Consider the following 14,130-nt stretch of genomic DNA (forward strand, 5'->3'; position numbering starts at 1 on the left):
AAACTTTTAAAATAAGTAGTTGACTTCTCATAGGTTTAGTGGGTTTCAGCTCAGACTCCCAGTTGATCCCTTACCCAAGCACATATCGATTTTCCAAGTGCATCTCTGGAACAAAAGTCTAAATCTAACAGCAGCTGGTAGGTCAGCCCTGACTACCTGCATTTACAGGCATATCTGCAGTTTTTTCACTACAATCTAAAATGCTCTGCTATCATATACAAAATCAGGCTTAATCATTCCCTCAGTTAAAAATAACTGTAAAACAAAGGTACAGTGGAGAGGTGGGAGAACAAGATGGTGAAACAAGAAATATTCTAGTGACTTTTGCAGCTCAGCTTCAGCAGTGGAGAGAATGCAGGTCCTGTGGAAGGGCTTGTGGGTGAATGTAGACATGTAGAATGGAGCAAAGGTATAATAAAGTCATGCATGAAAATTGTAAAAAGGCTTGCCAAAGACAGGAGTGAAATAAATATGCAATAATATATCCAAAAATTGATATGGGCAATTGGACAATATTGTGACTCAGTATACAGATTTATGTCTTCTTATTTTCTTCTTCTTATTTATTTTAATATTGGTAAGATTGTAACATTTCATTAGAGACCTGCAGCTACTGTGTGCATTGATATTTGTTGTACAGTGTGATTACTTCTTACTTAGTTATTGAAGCTGTCAGAAGTTTGTAGATTTTATAGGATTTGTTGAACACTGGATGTGTGATAGGAAACAAGAATTTCTTTACTGCTTTCTTTCTAAGAGAAATGTTAACTTGAAAGTCCAAGTGAAAAAAACACTTTGCGTTTCCCTCCTGGAAGATCTTTTGGAAAAGCAAAGTGTGTTTTTGCTTCAAGCTCTGTGAGCCTCCTTACTAGTTCATGTGGGCTTTGAACACAGCTATTGAGACTCAGGGAATTTTGGGTGTTGCTTTTGGTGGTGAGGAGCCAGCACTGGCCCTGCAGCACTGGTTCTGAGGCAGACAGGGTGCTGAGCTGGAGAGGCTGCTGCTGACTGTCAGCTGGGGGCATCCAGGTTCACCCACTGTGCCTGAAACCCTCTAAGTGCATTAGTGCTATAAAAATCCATTATGAACAATTCCTATAAAAAGACCACCAAGTTCTCTTCTTTACATCTAATGTTTAGTACACTGTGTTCTCAGCAGTGTTAAAAGCTTTCTGTCATTCACAAATGCTGTTCTTTTTTTAATACTGGAACAGAAGCTGAGATCTTAAACAATTGACCATGATGGTTTTTTCCTCATATGATACATAGCCGGGCTTAATTGTGGTGTGTTGAAAAAATTGAATTAAAAACCTATGGGCAGATTTGAGACATTGGTTCCAAAGAAGGATATATTTCTGTGTGCACTTACATCCATTGTCTGCTCTCTGTGATATCTAATGTCACATGATTTGATATAATAAGTTAAAACACCATTTGGCCTGTGCTCATTATGACTCTTCATTGGGCTATTTTCTGGATTCATTCAGCACCTTTGCAATACATGGCAGTCCACCTCAGCAAGCCTAAATTGTGGTCTCACCTGTAAAACTGATACTGGAAAAGGTTTAGAACATACTTACTGAGTCTTTCTAGGAGAAAGTCCTTTAGTCAGAGTTACTGCTTGAGACCTTTTTTCATTCTTAGGAAAAGGCAGCACAGACCTTTCACAAAATGATTTTCACAAAACCCTATAGTGAGTACTTATACATTATGTTGGATGTGGGAAGTAGAGTAGGGAAAACCAGTCATGAGGAAATCCTTTGGTGTTGGGAATAAGCAGGTGAACCTTGGTGCCATGGAGTTGTATCCTCCTTCATTAAACCTTTGGTAGAATCAATTCATTCATTCATCAATTCAATTCTTTAAGGAAAGATTTGAAATATTTTCATCCCTCTTTTACACAGAATGTGGGATACCCCATTTTTTGTTTTGTCATTGCCTGAGAGGTGTGAAGCTCTCAAGTTCAAGGCAAGAAGCAGTAAACTATTCACTGGAGATGCTTTAGGTGTGTTGCTACTCCAAAGACTGCATATTAGCTAATGACTGAGTGACACAAGGCCAGAAACAGACTTTGAAAGGATAGAAAATGGGGCTTGCTTTTTCCCAAGAGAGCTGCCTAATCACTGCTAGTAGTCATGCTGCTATTCATTTATCCTTACAGGCTCTCTCTGACTGAACATTTAACAGATTTTATTTCTTTTAGGGTGAAAAGAAGTCCAAGTGCATCTTTGAGGTCTCTGACAAGACGGTGTTGAAGAAAAATTGTGGGGAGTGCTATTCTGTGTGAAAACAGGTATTTCTACTCTCTTTGAAGACAATGCTCATAATCCACTTTTTAGACATCTGGTCACCAGGTTTAAGAACCATTATGAAGAAATAGCATTCAGAGGCATATGTACATGTACAATAATTTCATCTCTTTTCCTGAAACATATTGGCCTCTCCTGTAACAAATGAATCATGGTGTGCCATGGAGCTGTGCAAAGTCACCAAAAGTCATTCAACAGCAGGTGCAAAGCTGACCTTAGGAAGCCTTCATATATATGGAAGGTGCTTTGCTTTGCAAAGACATCCATGACCATTAAAAGCAGCTTTCTTCAGATTCAGTGTTTTTGTTATCGAAAAAAAAAAGGCAAATTAAGATATTTCAGCTAAATGCACTTGAATTTTTCAGTTGAGGTACTCAGTGACTAGTTGTACTAATTATGGCATTTAAGACCATCTAAGCTTCATATAAAATAGGATGATTGGCAGCTATTGAAGGGGAGAAGGCAGTAAGATAAGAGTCTATAGACGAAGGATAATGGAGGACTGAAATGAGCAATGCGTGACAGTAATAAAAAAATAATGTTCCTCTACTAATACATGCACAAAGAGTGACTTCAGATCTGGAAGAAATTATTTCATCTGCATTCTGAACTTGGCCTCATATCTTTTGTTTGGGAAATGTCTTTATGTAAGAATGGATTTGATAGCAACGAGAAAGGCTCCAGGCAGGGAGCTTCTGCATTAGAATAGACAAAATTACAGTTAATAGCTAAAAACATGGACATCTTAAATTTAATAAAAAAAATCATCAGCTTGAGAGTTTTCAAGATTTGGTCTCGCTCAAAAAATCCAGTTGCATTTCTGCTGTGATTATTTTCAAAAATTATAATTTTTATATAAATGACTGTTGAAATGGGTTATTTGTCTGTAACTGCTTAACAGTTTACAAAACTGTTAACAAATTATGCTGTCATTTAGGGAAGTGCACACATAAGAGAAATTAAAAAAAAAAAGATGATCTTATGTTGAAGGAGATTATTACTTTGTTGCACAAAACGTAATTCAAATAATCTTAATGGTTGTTTCTGTTGTTATTTTTTGTTGTGAATGTGCACTACTGTGATTGGTAGATAACTTCCCCTGCAGATTGCACTATCCCTATCAGAAATTACGTGAAGCTGATGAACTAAGCAACACACTAGATAGCAGCTTACCACAATTTTGCATATACCTTTGCATTATATGCTTCCAATTATGCAGTCTAGTTGGCTTCAAGATCCTTTCCTTGCTCAAGACATGTTGATAGGAGAATAGCTGGGGCTGGAGCTGGGCTGGAACTTGGGATTGTGTGGACACCAACATGCACGAGTGGTGGTAGCAATAAACGTGGCAGGTCCCTGGAAGCATGTCCCAGATCTTTTGGGCTTTAAAGGCATTAATATATTTGCTAAAGCTCTGTCTTCTAAAGTATGCTTATTAAATTTTCACTAAGAAACAAAACTCACTTTATGGCCTTATTTTTATTTTTGTTTGCTTCACAGTTTAACACCATCATGAACAAAATACAATGTTCATGTCAAGGTACACCTGGTCAGCTGAAAGCAGCTACAGCTGGATCTTCTATTTGGGTTGGAGGGAGGAGCAGATGATCAGCTCCAGGAGATGGCTGTAAGGAGGGCAAGGAAGCCCAGAGACAACTTTGTGGCTGAGTGTTGATCCCAAGGGTTTTGTCACTGCCATTTCTGCTTCCACGTTGCGCTGCTTGGGGCTGCCCCACACTGCTGGCTACAATTCAATATAGACACCAGGCATGACAAACAGACAGGCTTTGTCACACTGGGTGACAAACAGAGTCTGTGTGCTCTCTCCAGGTGTCTGAATTACTGGAGGCACAATAAGACTTGCAATACTGTAGACTGATGTAAATAAATAAGAAGCCTTTTGCAAAACAATAAAGATGAGGGCAATTTTTTTTTTCTGTGAATCTCACAACCTCTAATAAACAGAGTCCTGATGTATGAGGTGCTGTGGATCGGGAATGGAAAACTGCATTTCTGATATTTTTCCCAAAAATCATGATTTTCCAAGTTTTCAAGCTTAGGCCAGCCTCATAATGCAGTTGAATATCAGCTGAGCAGCTGAGGAGGTTGGAAATTGCAGGATTTTATCACCTGGATGAAACAGGCTGCTAAGAAAAATCGGTGGCATCCTTTTCATTTAATGGCAGCTTGGTGAAATTGTGTTGAGAAATCAAATTTAGACTACATCCTTTCTTAATTCATGTTGAATATAACAAAAAAAACCAAACCAAAAAACCCCACCCAAACCAGTCCTGATAGAATTTGTTTCTATAGCCTCTTTACTTTTGGAGTCAGATACTTAGAGGTTCTAAAACTCCAAAGAAACCAAACAGTTAACTGTTGCTCTGAGGTAAATGACTAATTTAATCTCAAACCCCTAAGTTGCTGTGTTTTACTGTCTGAAGTGAACCCAGAAGTGATGCAGAAGCTGAGACAAATGTTTTTCAAAATCTCATTCAAAGGTGTCAAGTTCTTGTTTTTGGAATGAGTCTGAAAGAAGTATTTTAGCATGTAGCAGAAAATATGGCCAAGAAAACATATCCTGCCTGTTGCAAAATTATCTGCATCAAGAGGACATGAAAGATAAGAAGGTGCTTCCTTTAATTTATTATTTATTCAGAAACATTATTTAAAAAAACCCCCAAAACTATCCAGTGTTAAACATGAGCTTGGTGAGTTTTATAAAGGGCATTTAATCAAAATGGTTGCATCAGATCATTTTCTGTAAGGGAAAACTTTATAGAATTCACTTGGAAGGACAAACTTTTCACAGCAAGTTGTCCTGATAATTTGAAGAGATGTAGTTGATTTGATATTCTACAAAATGCTTCAAATTAATAAAAGTCTTTCCCACAAGTGTTGTATTTTTCTTTTGGCAAATAAATTCTGCACTAAGAGATCCTACTTTTGCATACCTTGTGTTTCCAATGATTTAAAGAGGCCTTCACTAAAGCATTTTTTTTCTGTGAATTAAAATTGTCCTGCAGTTTATATAATCCAACAATTAACAGATTTCAACTTGTAGATTAAAGAGAATTTCCAAGTTAAAGCTATGGCAATGTGGAATGGGAACAGGAGAGTAGGACAACATTACAAGAGCCAGGTGGTGTTTACCCACAGCAGGTCTTATTCTCTTCTCTTTGAGGACAAACTGTGTCAGCTTTAGGGTTTGATTTATGGATTTTTTTCTTATTTTGGTGAAGATCATATACCACAGTATTATTTGTATTAGTCTGACTTCAAGGTGGCTAAACCAGAAGAACCTCCCTGAGTAATCTTGGACTTAACAGGAACAAACTGCTTACTTGTAATGGAGAAAATGATATCCATTGATATGATCTGTCTTACAATTTTTCTTGCTGTCCTTTAAGTTGATGATATTAGTAAAGTGTTATTGTTTTCTATCCTGGTAACATGACTTTGTTTGCTCTGATTAGATCTCCATTCACAAACTCATCTCACCCACATAATAGGAAGAGCATCATGTTTTTAGACTTTGAAGCATGACAAATATACTGAAATCAAAACAATAAATCTGCTTTAGGCAGAGTGAAATATTTTAATTTCTCCCTTATTTTTTATCCACTTTTCAGAAGAGAGTAGGAATATACCAGAAGAGCTGACTTGACAGTTGCCTTGAAAGCTGTGGGGAAAAAACCTCAAAAAACAAACAAACCCAAACTAAAGTTTTAAAATAGCATTGCCAGAAAAAAAAACAAAAAAACAAAAAAACAAAAACAAAAACAAAAACAAAAACAAAAACAAAAAAAAAAAAAGAGCAGAAGAGGAATGTCTTCATATGTGTTATAAACATAAATTAAATGCTGCTAAAATGAAAAAAAGCCAAACAGCCATGACACCATTACTTGACATTGAGATACATTTCACTAAAATATGAAAGCATATTTTTGCATGAATCACAGAAGGAAAACACTTAGAAGAGAATCCTTAATTCTCTGCATGGGAAATTATTAAAGGAATTTTATTGATAGTGAAGGGATACCCAAGGGGTCATGAAATTATTAGTGGAAATTTATTAATAAGTGGAATATTTATGTTTCTTATCAGTTTAATTCTTCTGGGTTTCTTCCTTCTTTGTATACTATCATTAAGTAGAAATTCTTCCTTTTCTTCCATTCCATTGTAGAGAGTGTTGTATACAACTTATTAACTTTGAATAAAAAATATTCGTCTGTGGGAACACCCTTAGTATTTAGTAATTAGAGAACAGACCTTTTGGTTTTTCTTCTCAAAATCCAGCAGTTTTTTGTGCCTGGAAGCAGCCAGCAAGTTCTGTGAAAGGTTCATCTTCTACAGTTGTAGAAAATAATGTTTTGCTGAAGTTCCTGAAAGCTTTTTAGGATAAAATTATATCACTGCAAGAGGCAGAGGAACCATATGCCTTAGATCCTGTTCCATTAATTTTTATTCTGTCCTACTTCTCACTCACTTTAGAAAAAAATTCAGTTCCTACTGTGTTTTAAAGCTGACTACCTTGTTTCCCTTTTAGAAGTTCCTCTTCCTTGGTCTCTCATATTTTTCTCAAACCATTTTGATTTCCACTGGTCTCTCTCTTATCAGGCAGATGGTTCAGTTGACATTAATAGCAAGCTTTACTCTCCCAAAAGGAACATCTCCCCCTGATCATAAATCTCTCTTCTCTTCAGGACCTCCATGTCCTGTGGATGTATGAACATTCTTTCTCTTCTAACTTGCTCTCCATGCCTCAGGTAAGGAAGAAGAATTGTTACTTTTTTAGGTAATTAAAACTTGTCATTATCTAACCTCCTTCCATGTTGTAACACAGAGACACATTTGCTGCATTGAAAACTTTCTGTGATTGACAAAAAAACTGCTGAGTAGGGAGTGGAGGAATAAAAGTGTACTGCAGATCTCTTCAAAAAACAAAACAGAATTTAGTTCAAATGCAGAGAGGATGTCCATGCCAATTCCTAACAGACAGTTATTTTAAAACCTGTCTTCATCTGATTTGGAATAGTACTTCCATTTTTTTAAAACCTTAATATGTTCTCTGCTACGTTTTTATTGCAAGGGCAGCTGAGATAAACTGAAGGTAATACAGATGAAAAAGGATATAGATTTACCCAGAATTGCTGGTATAAAAATCCCTTCAGAAATTTCAGGATCACAGTTTATTAACCTTGCTTTTGGCACACTGAGATGACACATCACAATATGCCATTCATTTCAAAAGAAACAAGTTGAATACATAATTTCTTGAAGTCTAGAAAGTCACTGTTTATCAGATAGATTTTTTTTTTTTTGGTGAGGAAGTATGTAGGATTATATCCCTTATCAGGAGTTGAGAAATAATTATTTAAAATCACACACACACACACACACACACACACACAACACACATATATAGACATATTTGGCTCTAATGTTCCATATTTCAATATGTTTGCAGGAAAATTTAGTCGTACACAGTTTTAAAGTAAATATTTTAAAATAAATATTTTGCTTAGCTTCTATGCAAATTATGTAAATTAGATGGAGTCTAAGGGGTTTATTTATGAAGAGGTAGATTTAAACTCTGTATTGAGACACCCTGAATCAACTTTGGAGCCTTATTGACCATATTAACTCAGCTTGCCTGATGGTCTCCTCCCTCCTTCTCATTCTCATTTTCCTGCTGTTGTGTGAAAGTGTCTTTACCTTCCTTTAAGCCATTGCTCTTTCCCCTTACCCTTAGTATAATTCACCTATTTTACCAAAGCTCCTTTCTTTTTAACCTTTTTAAATAAAGGTAGGCAAAGATTAAAGAGATTAAACCTTTATAATGCACACCTTTTGATATTCATTCAGCTCCCTGAAGGGAAAGCTGTTCTGGCCCCTTTGGTTTATATTGCAGTAACACCTTGTGGGCAGGAAGAAGGATAAAAGAACACAATGTTTAAAAGAGGTTAGTAAACCACTAATTTCAATTTTTATCAGCATTGTTTAATTTTTGGACACTTTTGGAGGTCATAGTGGTTTTCAGACAAGGTAAGGACTGTTTGAGAAGATTTGTGTTATCTCCTCAGAGGGTTGATATCCATCAAATTTCAGACTGTCTGTAACAAGGTCTTCCTCACTAGCTATGAACAGAGGAGACAAATAAGATTTTCTGCTCAAGATACTTATTTTAAGAAAAAAGAAGGACCTGTGCACTATAGAGTAAAAATAATCTTTTTCTATTTGTGTATAACAAGACACAGTGTTGAAAAGATAAAGGCAAAATATAGACCTTATGTAGCAAATACAAAAGCATTATGTCTTTTTTATGGTAATTGTTGAGAAGATCAAAGGAAAATAAAAAATATATGGTGAACAGAAGGTGACAATGAATACTGAAGATTGAAAATGTCACAGAAGAGCAGCTGCAGTTGGAAGTTCATATAGGTGATACTGGTTTAGGATCAGTAATACAGTAATACAGTAACTTACATCTGGATCTGTGGGAGGTGTTATGAATCTAATTCTCATTTAAATTCACTTGGAAAGGAATGTGTAACATTCGTGATCTTTTTTTTTAAACACTGATCCTTTTAATCTTTGCAGCTAAGTCATGGAATTTATTTTCATTTTGTGAAAACAACCTGGTGCACAAGAAAAGACCCAGCAATTATTACAACAAGCATTTAGAAAGAAATTGTAAATAAGGACTTCTAGGAGCTATGTCAAATTATCCCAGCTGTGGAAATATTGCTTCTATTAACTTCAAGTGATTTTTTTTTATTATCACTGTGCAAAACACAGTAATCCTGAATGACTGGGGTTTCTAAAGATTTATTTTTATCTTTTCCTTTGTTACCTCTGCTGAGGAAACACTTTAAAAATGGGGAGATATACGGCTTACAGAAAGGACAGGACGTGAAACTGAATCATGTCAAGTAGGCATTTAGAGAAACTATATGTTTTAAATGAGAATTACTTCGTTATAATTATTTTTAGGTTAAGCACTTTCAACAGTTGATGTGAAATAGTATTTTCTGGGAGCAGAAAAAGGAATATTAACACAGAGAAATGCCAAGTCTCTAAGATTTAAAAAAAAAAATCTGGTAGAGCCAATTTCAAAATAGTACCCCAAACTAAAATGACACAATGTGTGTGCCAGTGGGTTGGAACACATGCTGGTGCAGTGGCTGAGCTGGAGCTGTTGCCAGCAGCTGTCCTGTGCTCGAGGAGGATCTCCACTGCCTGGCTGTGCTGCTGGCTGTGGCTCAGGAGCTGTGTCCCCCTTCCTGCCACAGGGAACCTGGTGCTGGTCCTGCTTTCCCCCTGGCAGCATCACCCAAGTAACAGAACTGCCCTCTAAGGGATACTTGCAGCTTCTGCTGCCAAGGTGGAAGAGAAAGGAATTTTAATGTGCTTTAGATTACTGTTATGTGCATCTATTTATGACGAGGGACTTTGAAACATCAGCAGGGGTGGCTGAGTCAGTGGCTTCAATTAGAAACTGTTATTCACTGCATGAATAAACCTTCCCAAAAGACCAAAGCCCTTGCCTTGTTTCTCCCCAACTCTCTGTGAACAAGCAACAAGTAGGAAGGCAGGGCAGTAAGACATTCAGGCTGTATTTATGCAGGGGAATAGTAATGATGGCAGAGGTCAGAGAACAGAAAGTCCCAAGCCACAGCAAGGCTGTTTGTTTCTATTGTGTAGTTTAAACAGAAAAAAAAAAGAAATGACCCAAGGGCTCAGTTTTGCAGTGGTTCCTGATTCAATAATAAGAAGAGATGATTCCAGCAGTTTTGTTAATAGACTTCAGCAGTCTCCAGCCTCAAAATGAAAATAGAAGGGATGGATGGATTTACCTGGGGAGAAGTTAAATTAGGGCCTTCAGACTCATCTGCCTGTTAACAGGAGTGGCCATGCCTTGTCACTAGCCCCAAAAACCATTTTTCTTGCAGTCACGTAAAAACAGCATCCTCCTCTCAGAAGGAAAATGGGGTTTTGTTAAAGGAGACAGCTTCTCTTTAAATAAGTTAAAATTGTTAAATTTTTGTCTTCTAAACCCATCAGTTTGAGATAATGAATCTACTACAAAATAAAAAATAGTGGAAAAGAAATCACAAAGGCTCATTTCTTTAAAGCAGGAAAAAGCCAACAGTTTTATTCAAGATTCATATTGTCAAAAACTGAATTCAATCTGCAATGAACTGTGAATTTTAAATGCAATCATTTCAGCTGTGTTATAGTTTATAATCACCCTTAACCATGACTCTTGTTAGAAAAGTGACAGAAAAGGGAGAATATAGTTTAGTTGTTAACAAGCTGATTTATCTGATGATTCCAATTAATTTTGGTTTTTTGTTTCTCTTATCAAATATTTTCTGATTGGAATTATACAAAAATGTCAAATTTTGTGGTGTTTCATAGCTGAAGAGGAGAAAAATAAATGGGACAACTGTATTGCCCTAACAAAAAAAAAAAAAACCAAAAAAAAAACAGGCTAAAAATTCTGATTGAATAGATGCTGGCAGGTTTTGGGGTTTTTTTTAATATTTATATTTAGGTTTATATCAAACATTATTTGGAATTTAGATATTTTTTCCTCTTTTCTAAATCAGCTGAAATTTTAGTAGACTGGTTGAGAAAGGCCCTTGAGAGGCAGTCTTGAAGGCCAAAATGTCCAGGAATGCTTGATGCCCTTTAAGAAGGGAAATCTGAAAGGCACAGAAGCAGAATGTCCCCACGTGCCAAAAGGTGAGCTGGTGGGCTTGAAGGCCAGCCTGACTGAACAGAGAGCTTTCTCTGGAACTCAGGGAGACAAAGAGAGATTTTAGGACAATAGGCAGGTAGCTCAGGAGGGCTACAAGGATGTTGTGAGGTTCTGCAGTGAGAAAATGAGAAGGGTCAAAGCCCAGCTGGAATTTAATCTTGCCACTTCCATAAAAGACCATAAAAAATGCCTCTGAAAATACACCAGAAAGAAAAGGAGGGCTAAGGAGAATATCCATCCTTTACTGGATGTGGGGGAAAAAACAACTTCCCATCATTTACCAGTGGCCCTGGTTAACTGAGGAGGTTCCAGCTGACTGGAAGTTGTTTAAGCCAGGAGAAAAGAAGCCTCAGGGGGGAGCTTATTGCTCTCTACAGTTCCTGAGAGGACGGTATAGCCAGGTGGGAGTTGGTCTCTTCTCCTCAGTAACAAATGAGGAGACAAAACAACCTCAACATGCACCAGGGTAGGTTTAGATAAGTTATTAGAAGAAAATTCTTCATGAAAGGGTTGTTGAGTATTGGAATGGGCTGCCCAAAGAAGTGGTGGAGCCACCATCCCTGGAAATGTTCAAATAATATGTGGATGCAGCACTTGAGGACAGGGTTTAGAGGTGAGCATGGTGATGATGTTGGTTTAAAGTTTGGACTTGGTGACCTTAGAGGTCTTTTCCATCATCAAAGATTCCATGAATTTGTTTGATTAAGGCAGTGTGAATTTTTTATAATTTCTAGTCATTAGAATAAACACTATTGATGATTATTTTTTTTCTTAGCAATACTTTTATATCAGTAAAAGACTAATTATGCAAAATGTTAAGGGAAAATTGAAGCTGTCTTTTACCAGAAGGGTTGAATATCCTCAAAAACACTGCAAAAGCAATTTGACAGAGATCCTTTCAGTTGTAAAAGGAGGATGGAAAAGCCTAAACAACTCTGTGTGTGTGATCCTGATAGAGTCAAACAAAAACAGTGGAGAAAACCTGAGATGTGAATTTACCTCAGGTTTTTCCAGATTCTCAACACAGGCATGTGGCATATCCTGGCCTCAAAGTACAAGCTATGCCCCCACAGCATGGAAAGGATGAGGAGCACATGCAAAAACTCAGTAGGAAAGTGTGTGAGAGCTGAGAAGGTTGGAGAAAAATAACGTGTAGCAGAGGGAAGAGAGCACAGAAGGATAAAATTGTCATTACACCTTCCTTCAGTCACCAGTGCTGCTTCTCTGAGTCCCTGCTGTCACAGCTGACACAGCCAGCTACTGCTTCAGAGCAGGGATTTCACAGGTAGCAGGAGTTTCTAGGCATGGGGAAAGAAGAGATGCTCTTGCCTAAGAAATGGGAATAGTTTTCCTGCCAAAATACAGTCAGTTTTGGAATAAAGCTATGGCAGAGATGAAAGAAAAATGTGTGTTTTACCACTGGCCAACATTTTCAACAGATGCTTTAGCAATAGGCCAGAATATGTGAAGGATTATATAGAGAGATGAGTTTCTAAAACTTTTTTTTTTTTTTCACTGAAGTGGGGTTCAAAAAGTTGAGTGAGAAAACAAGTAGAATTAAAGAGGCACTGATGGGCTTTTATATAGATAGGAACCTATCAATCTATCAGCATTGACCCAGGAAATACAGTCTGTTCAGGATCTCTCATCATAAACTCTGAGTGCTAATTTTAATGGCTGACAATATATGTGACATTTATGTCTAGGAGATAAAGTATAGCTGAATTTTGAATGGAGAGATGATGGTATCCTCATGTAGGTTAATGAAAATTTTATTCTGAAAGAACTTAGACTGATTTTAATGATATTTATTCTCCAGAGCAGATGAAATGTATTTACATCTACATTAATAGATTTATTTTATATTATGACACTGTAAAGCAGTAACATAATTGAAATATGGGTAAAATTGCACTCAACTTCAATTTAAATTAAATCAATATTTATTGAGATAAAATTAATCTGAATGTTAACACTCTTAATAGGAAGAAAACATTAAATTTAGTGTTTTTGTTGAGGTAACTATAATGTTTCTAAATCAAAAATTAGATTACTTTAAATTATACCTTTCAAAAGTCTACCTTAAGTTAGGAGACAGTATATGGGAGAAAGGAATTTTACTTCTAGTCTTATGTCTAATATTGGAGATCACTAATGATTTGGGGGTTTTATTAAGCTTTACTTAAAAAATCAAGTATCTTTATAGTGTGTTGGAAGCATAAATATTTATTTTTGGTCTAGGTTCAGTTGCATGATCAAGGCCAGGTAGAAATACACACGTGGTGGGGAAACAACCTTTATTCCTTCTTCCTTTGCCCATCTTCCTCTCCCATACCACAACTTTAAAAGTCTATTTTCTTAGCAAATTTTGTTTTACTCCTGCCTATAGCCATCCATTGCATTAAGTTTGTTCTTGGCCAAATGAGGAATGATTTACCCCAAGATGTTTTTCACTGTACTTAGAGGATCAGATGTAAATTGATGAAATCTCTTTTAGACTGCACCAGCTGGTGGATGTTGGTTTCACTACAAAAAACTCTGTTCTCAGACACTCATGAGGGAATAGACTTTTGCATGGCTTCTGCTTTATTTGGGATTCACTTTCCTATATCTACCATACAAAGAAGAAAAGTGTAAAAATAACGAGACAAGATCATAGTTGTACTTTCTTAAAGTGTTCAATTCTTCCTTCTCTTGTAAGGAGTTGACAAACAAATGGTTTCCTGGTTAAAAAAAAAAAAAAACAAAAACACAGAAATCAAGAACTTAAAGTAATTTGGATTTTTTTTTTTTTTTTAAATTAAATTGTAAACTACTTTGGGGCACTCCTGGAATGTATGGGTAAGTCCCATTACTTTAAATCAAAATAAAACCAAAAGCTTTATCTGGATCAATTTTTAATCCCCAGATTGGGAGGTTGGTCCAGCTGGTTACTGTTTCAGGTGCAAAATTCTCATGTCACCTACATGAGAGCAAGTGTGTAGCTGTAGTTCACCCTATGGCATGAGAAAATATCTCCAAGGCACTGGGATTTTGAAATGTTTGACCTCTAAT

Source organism: Oenanthe melanoleuca, chromosome 2 (genome assembly GCF_029582105.1).
Source record: "Oenanthe melanoleuca isolate GR-GAL-2019-014 chromosome 2, OMel1.0, whole genome shotgun sequence".
Lineage (NCBI taxonomy): Eukaryota > Metazoa > Chordata > Aves > Passeriformes > Muscicapidae > Oenanthe > Oenanthe melanoleuca.